This window comes from Magnolia sinica, chromosome 15, assembly GCF_029962835.1.
Source record: "Magnolia sinica isolate HGM2019 chromosome 15, MsV1, whole genome shotgun sequence".
NCBI classification, from domain to species: domain Eukaryota; kingdom Viridiplantae; phylum Streptophyta; class Magnoliopsida; order Magnoliales; family Magnoliaceae; genus Magnolia; species Magnolia sinica.
In genome coordinates this window covers 55,344,668-55,351,881 of record NC_080587.1, presented here as the reverse complement: position 1 = coordinate 55,351,881, position 7,214 = coordinate 55,344,668, and the positions used below count along the sequence as shown (strand labels likewise).

The 7,214-nt window shown below is 35.4% G+C and overlaps 1 long non-coding RNA gene across 3 annotated transcripts; it reads left to right on the top strand.

Moving 5' to 3' along the window:
• Window positions 1–3,290: 3,290 nt before the first annotated feature.
• Window positions 3,291–6,691, top strand: LOC131227919 (uncharacterized). 3 transcript variants are annotated; one of them, XR_009162606.1, is made up of 4 exons: window positions 3,291–3,393; window positions 4,536–4,819; window positions 5,927–5,965; window positions 6,495–6,691. It is a non-coding gene; the product is annotated as an uncharacterized LOC131227919 (long non-coding RNA). The 3 variants fall into 3 exon arrangements; XR_009162607.1 differs by having other exon boundaries at window positions 3,304–3,393; window positions 4,617–4,819; XR_009162605.1 differs by having other exon boundaries at window positions 3,304–4,819.
• Window positions 6,692–7,214: the final 523 nt, after the last annotated feature.

Genomic DNA, 7,214 nt, shown 5'->3' with positions numbered 1-7,214 from the left:
CCTTTAACCTTAGTTGGTGAGAAGTTGAGGCTAAAAGTCTGTCCTTTTTTACCCTCAGTTGAAAAAATGGAGGCTAAATATGTTTTTCAGCCTCGGTTGCTAAGGAATTGAGACTAAAAGTTCATTTTTCGCCTCAGTTGCTAAGGAACTGAGGCTAAAAGTCCACTTTTTAGCCCCAGTTGCATAGGAACCGAGGCAAAAAGTCTACTTTTTAGTTTCAGTTGCATAGGAATCAAGGCGAAAAGTCTACTTTTTAGCTTCAGTTGCATAGGAATCGAAGCGAAAAGTCTACATTTTAGCCTCAGTTGTATAGGAACCAAGGTGAAAAGTCTACTTTTTAGCCTTAGTTGCATAGGAACCGAAGCCAAAAGTCTACATTTTAGCCTCGGTTGCATAGGAACCGAGGCCAAAAGTCTACCTTTTACCCTCAGTTGCATAAGAACCGAGACCAAAAGTCTACATTTTAACCTCAGTTGTATAGGATCTGAGGCGAAAAATCTACTTTTTAGCCTTAATTGCATAGGACTCAAGGCGAAAAGTCTACTTTTAGCCTCAGTTGCATAGGAACCGAGGCTAAAAGTCTACATTTAAGAATATTGAAAAAAAAATTGAGAATATTGAAAGAATTAATAATTTTAAAATTTTTTGACAATTGTGAAAAAATTGAGAAATTTGAAAAATAAAAAATAAAATTGAGACAATTGTGAAAAAATTGAGAATTTTGAAAAAAGTTGAGAGTTTTGAAAAAGATTTGAATTTTGAATTTTCTAAGAACTAGGAATTTTTAAAAATTTTGAGAACTTTTAAAAATTAAGAATTAATTTTTTTTTGAAAAATTAAGAATAAAAAAATGATAATTATGAAAAAGTATGATTTTTTTTTATATGAAATTTTTTTAAAAAAAATTAAGAATTTTGAAAATTTTTGAAATTTTTGAAAATAAAAAATAAAAATTTTGAATCTAAGAATCTTGAAAAAAATTGGAAAATTTTAAAAAATTAAGAAATTTCAAATAATTGAAAAATCTGAAAAAATTAAGAATTTCTAAAACTATTAAAAATTGATTTTTTTTTTTGATAATTTCGAAAAAACTGAGAATTAAATTTTATTTTTTTTTTGATAAATTTCAACAAATTTATAATCTTGAAAAAATTAACAATAATAAAAAAAAAAAATTAAGAATCTTGATTTTTTTTTTCCTTCTTTTTGAGCATTTTCACGCACGTGTTGAACTGTCGTTTAAGTAAGAGATCCAGTCGTTCATCAACTAGGCCACCGTCAGACTGGTCCACTCAGCATGGAAATTTGTCGTTTTATCAACCGTCCGTTTTTGCCAGATAGCTGTGGCTTGCCTGGTGAACAGACCAGTTTGATTTCTGGGCCAGACCCTGCTAACAAAACCACCTCCCAGATGAATGGTCCGAATCTTGTACGCGTGCTCTATGTCATACTGCATGTGCTAAGTTAGAATTCATGTGGTGAATGCCCCGTCTATGCGAGTACCTATGCAATACCTAAATTGTTGTCCATTTGTGCCGTACACGTGGCCATTTGGGTTGATCCGTACCATCCATGGCCCACTATAGAAACACAGAGAAAACAATGGTGGGGAGTGACGCTACCATTGAAACTTCCTAAGGTATTACCACGACCCCTATAAATAGAAAAAGAAAACCGTAAACCCACTCTCTCCCTCTCTCCCCGCCCCCCCTCTCTCTCTCTCTACAACTCCGTAAAACCCATTTTCTACTACAACTCCAGCAGCTACCCAGTCTCTCTCTCTCTCTCTCTCTCTCTCTCTCTCTCTCTCTCTCTCTCTCTCTCTCTCTCAGTCGATTGATAGTGGTGGTTCTCTAAATCGATTGATAGAGGTGGTTCTCTCTCAGATCTCTCCCTCTTTCTTGGACTATATCGCGCTCAATCTCTCTCTTGAAATCGGCCATCGTCAATGTTGAATGTTGAAACCCTAAATGGGGTTTTATAATGATAATTCACACAATTTGATTTTTTCAGCAAAACTGTAATTTAGACCTAATCACTAGATCTGTGTGTCGGTTTGTGCTTGTTGTTGTGTGTTGGTTGTTTTCATATTTCTCCAGACGTTTAGGGCCTGTTTGGATGCCTGTAAGTTCTTTTAAGTTGTAAGTGACTTACCTGTAAGTGACTTACAGGTAACCTGTTTGGATGTAAGTTGTAAGTCACTTACAGGTAAGTTACTTTTTCTATTTGGATAACTTGTAAGTTACTTACAGGTAGAAATCTGTATATTCACATCGAGCATATCTTAGATTGGGGAATCGTTCTAAAATGTTATAATTATATAAAAAAACATGGGATCAAATATGTTATTTTGTTAAGCCCATCAAGATGAATATTTGGGATAATTATTAAACTAAACCAATCATCAAGTAGGCTATGAAAGTGGGCCCACGAATTCAAAAAATCTATAATATGGAGTAATAACTCAATTTAAGCATTGAGAATAAACTTAAAAACATTAATAGAAAATCTAATAATTAAATTACTTGCATTCCAACTGTGCAATCTGATGTAATTTCCAAGGGCCAGCGCATCATCAATCCCACTCTATCATCAAAGTTTTTCTCATTCTCTAATGAGGAGTTTGATGCTCAGGATCTAAGAGATTCACAAACACTGATGTAGATCATTAAATTACTTGCATTCTAACTGTGCAATCTAAGAGATTCACCAACACTGCGAGTACATCACAGGATCACCAACCACAGGCCACTGTGAGACCAACCAGACAAACGATCTACAGGATCACCAACCACAGGCCACAGTCCCTGACGGTTTCATGGGATGCTGCATCACATGGTCCGTTCGGATTAGAGGCCCATGACACATGTGAAAAAATACGCAGGTGTGTATAAGTGACTGTTTGGATGCCAACGTGCCTTATAGAGTAACGTCAAACCACTCCCGTTTTCAAAGGAGAAAAAAAGGGTAGATGAAACCCTACCGTTTTAGGAGGAGAAGAGACGGAAGGCAGCAACTGCAGTGAGAGATTGCAGAGACGGAGAGAGATTTGGTGGGTTGGTGCATTTCTCCCTCTTCCCCTCTTTTTAAAAATATGACCGTTGAGCCTGTAAGTGACTTACAGGGAAGTGACTACCCACCCCCATCCCCTTGCAGTTTTTTGGTAGATTTGCCTGTAAGTGACTTACAGGTTGTAAGTTACTTACAGGTGATTTCTCTCCCCCAAACACCACCTGTAAGTGACTTCCCTGTAAGTAACTTCCCACTTACCCAACTTACAGGCATCCAAACAGGCCCTTAGTAGGAATCCTAAAATAGGCCATGGAAGATGGAGAGATCGATTTTTGGTTCAGGTCTAAACTTCTGAATTCCTCATTTCCATCTCAGAGATCGGTAAATCTCTCTCTCTCTCTCTCTCTCTCTCTCTCTCCGTAATTTCATCTCAGAATCGATTTTCTATTTTATCTTTTATTGGATTTTCAAATGCTCCTAAATTTTCTGCAGTACGTTTAGGTTTTTAAACCTAGCTTTTCTAAATTCTAGATCTGAAGCAGATTCCAATGTTTTCGATCCATACTTGCATTCGAAAGCAGAAAATCATAGATCTCTCTCTGCATATCATTGCAAAAATCTGTAATAATCTAAAATTGTTCTCTTTTTGATTTTTTTTAAAATAATTCCTTCAATTCAATGCAAGCAAAACATGTATTGTCAAGCCCCGATTGCCTACAAGTGGACCCCACATTTTGTTGATCTAGCAATTCATTTGGTGGGCCTCGAATTAGATGGATAAGGCAATGATCCACATTCAATACTCAATTGGTAAAGGTGAAAGATGGTTGGGATCTTTCTGTATAGATGACCTTTAAGGATCATCAGATCAACTACCTAGATCACCGAACTACGGGCTCCACCTGGAGGAACTTAGTGCCCATGATTCTCAACTGAGGATACACTAGCAGTTTGGTGATCTAGGCCTTTAATCTTATGGTGGTCCATGATCCACAAACCTCCTTGGTAATCCTAACCATTGAACATGTGGCCTGCAAATAGAGAGCTTAGTAAGGAAACCGAAGCATCAATATGTGTCAACAGAAGAACTGGTGTTTTGTTGAATTATGATATGTTATGTATGTTGTCTTAAGTAATTTCTAAGTGCCTGTACATCATCCATCATACTCTGCCAGACTAAGAGTTTTTCTCTTTCTTCATTTATCTGTTTGTTTTGCAAAATACTATTGATATGGGTTCCATTTGATAGACCATTATAAAATCCAAAGCAGATGGATGTTATATTATTTGTATTTTTGCTTAAATTGATGTGTTCAACCAAAAATGGGGTCTCTGTAGGTACGTTAAGTTAAAACTCCCAATTCTTTTGGTGCATAATCTCCTACTTTATTTTATTTTTATTTCTTCGTGCACCTGTTGCATTTGAATGAGTCAAGTTGAGATTTCTGTAAATGGACAAAAGTTGCATTTAAACCATAGAAGTAGAAGTCTCTAAGAAGGTTGTCACATTCATACCTTGGCAGGCATATCTATTTAATGGCTACTGGGAACATATTCCAAGACTGAATTTTTAAAATTTTATTTTTCATGTCATGTGATGGAAGAGCTCCTGAAGGAACTCAAGAAAGGAGAGAAAAAGGCTAGAATAGTTGCTGACTTTGATTTGGATCCATACATGAATGTGGTCTACTGTTTGCTTCCTTTTATTCTAGAGGTGGTTAGAAAGTTAGTTTCTATTGGCAATGATTAAAAGCTACAGTTAATTTTGATAGGCAATAACAGTCGATTCGAGCTCAAAATGAGAATGGTACGTAATTATCCATCCAAGCTCAAAATTAATTGATTCATGTTAGTATGATTTATTTTTGATTCTATGTGGAAGTTCCTGACCACAACTTTGTGTTTTTTGGCTTTTCCCTGGCTTTTGCTTTCTTTTTATTTAACCATTTGTTTGTAGCTGTCGATCAAAGGATTAGGAACTTCCAGTGTATAAGTTTACTCAACGCACACTGCGATCCATCAAATTAATAGTCTAGATTACCACATACACCACTTGTATGAAATTGACCCAAGATGGTTTTCACACCCAATGCATCATGGCCCATTACTTTTGTTCTATTTCTAAGTTGTTTTAGCATATATAGCCAGATCAGGTCCTTTTCAATGACCCAAAGTGTTTGCATCTTTTCCTTTGAATATAGGCAGTCTGCTTAACCACTGAATATATAAGGGCTTTGAATGATCCAGAGGTTAGAATATTCTAACAGAAGAGTTTTTATTTTTATTTTTGCTACCCACATTCAAAATTAGACCATCACATAAACAGTTTTGATCATTGAAAGGTGTCCCAGATCCGAAGGATAAAAAGCTCCAACTTATCATACGTGTGTTCTTGAAGAATTAGTATTTAACCTTGGCAGTACACCAAACAAATATATTCCTTTATTGGAGGAATTACTATAAAATTCCCTTTAAGATGGCATTTTATTGTTTGAACACTCTTCTGATTTTGCTGAAGTAATGATAGTTTCTTATCATATTGTACCCAATGGATTTTGATGTATGGTTGCATGTATCTTCTTTCATACCCTGCATATGGTGTCATTTGCTGTGATATTGTTGGCTTAGAGAAACTAAGCATTGGGATGGTTCCTCCGTGTGGGTGCTTTACACGTGACCTTTTCTATGTGTTAATGTTTGCTTGCCTTGAAATTGCCTCTCATGACCTTTTTTATGAATTCCTAAGTGAGAATTTGGGGTAGAAATATTGCTTCTTCTGCCAAAGACTTGGTTACAAATCCTTTCTTAAAAAGCAGTTCATATGAACTTAGAATCTTTGTTTTTATGAAAGAATTTTTATTTTCTTTTTAGTTGAAGTCATCAGCCTGATCTTTTTAATTGGTTTGATTATCAGAACCCCTTCAAATGGAGTTCAAAATAGCAACATATTAAGGTATCTCCCCTTCTTAGTTTTTGTCATGTCATAGTTTTAAGTACATGAACTATAATTTGTAATGAATTCCTGCCTGTTGAGTTTTCTCTTTGATAGAGTGAAGAAGAAGAGTGTGGATTTCATTTTCTGTTCTTCTTTATACTTGGAAGTTGTGTTTAATATTGCTCAAGTCATTAGAGTATAACCCATGTATGGAGGATTTCATGTTTCCATGCTCACCAACCAAAAACAGAGTTCTCAGCTTATGGCTGGTCATGATGTGAGCTTTTGTGTTATTTGGATGGCAAAGAACCATCAATTCCACAAAACAATTGTTAACATTTTTTTATAGTTGTTGTTGTTCTTGTTGTTATTGGGGCATGTTGATGAATAGTTTTGATTGTTTTTTCATTTTTGATGGTTAAATTCTTCATCACATACCATTAATATCATAATGTTAAGTCAAGAAAATGACTAGAAAATCTTTGTTTTTTCTTTGCTAAAATTTTGTCTAACATGTTTTTAATTGTTGTGTTTCAAATGGTTGCAGGGGAAAGGAAGTACGTTTTGTGTTGGTGGTGATGTTCTAAATATGGCCTATTTCGTAATCACCAGTAGATGTCTCTTCTCTAGCCTGCGATAAATCCTTTACTGACAAGATATAATACATTACAATAGATTTTTTTTGGTGATATTAAGTCAATGTACCGAACGTTTTATGAAACTTAGTTTTGGATCTTTGTTTGATGATTTTTACTCAATCGCTATGGACTACTTTCATTTTTTAGAGAATTGCGCATTGTTAATGACAATTGTAATGCTTGATTTTTTAATTAATCAAATCATGGGAGATAATGATTTTGGATGTTTGTTAGGCAGGTACACAGTGAAAGAAAAATGGCTAAATCTATCTTTAGTCTCAATTTTTCCTCAATTACCTAAACTGAGACTATGACTCCCGTGGTTAAAGGCTTTAGCCTCGTTTGTTGAGATCCGATGTTAAAATTAGATTTAGCTTCAATTGGAGGCAACTAAGGCTAAAATTTGGATTTAGTTTCGGTTGGAAACAATGGAGGCTAAAATTTTGATTTAGCAGCATTTCGAGAAAACTGAAGTTAAAAGGTTCTTTTACCCTCACTTGAAGAACCGAGGCTATAAAAGTCATTTTAGCCTCGGTTGCTAAAAGTGAGGCTAAAGCCTTTGGCCACGGGGTTTTCAACCTCGGTTTGGACAACTGAGGCTAAAGGCTTTAGCCTCAGTTTTTAACCTT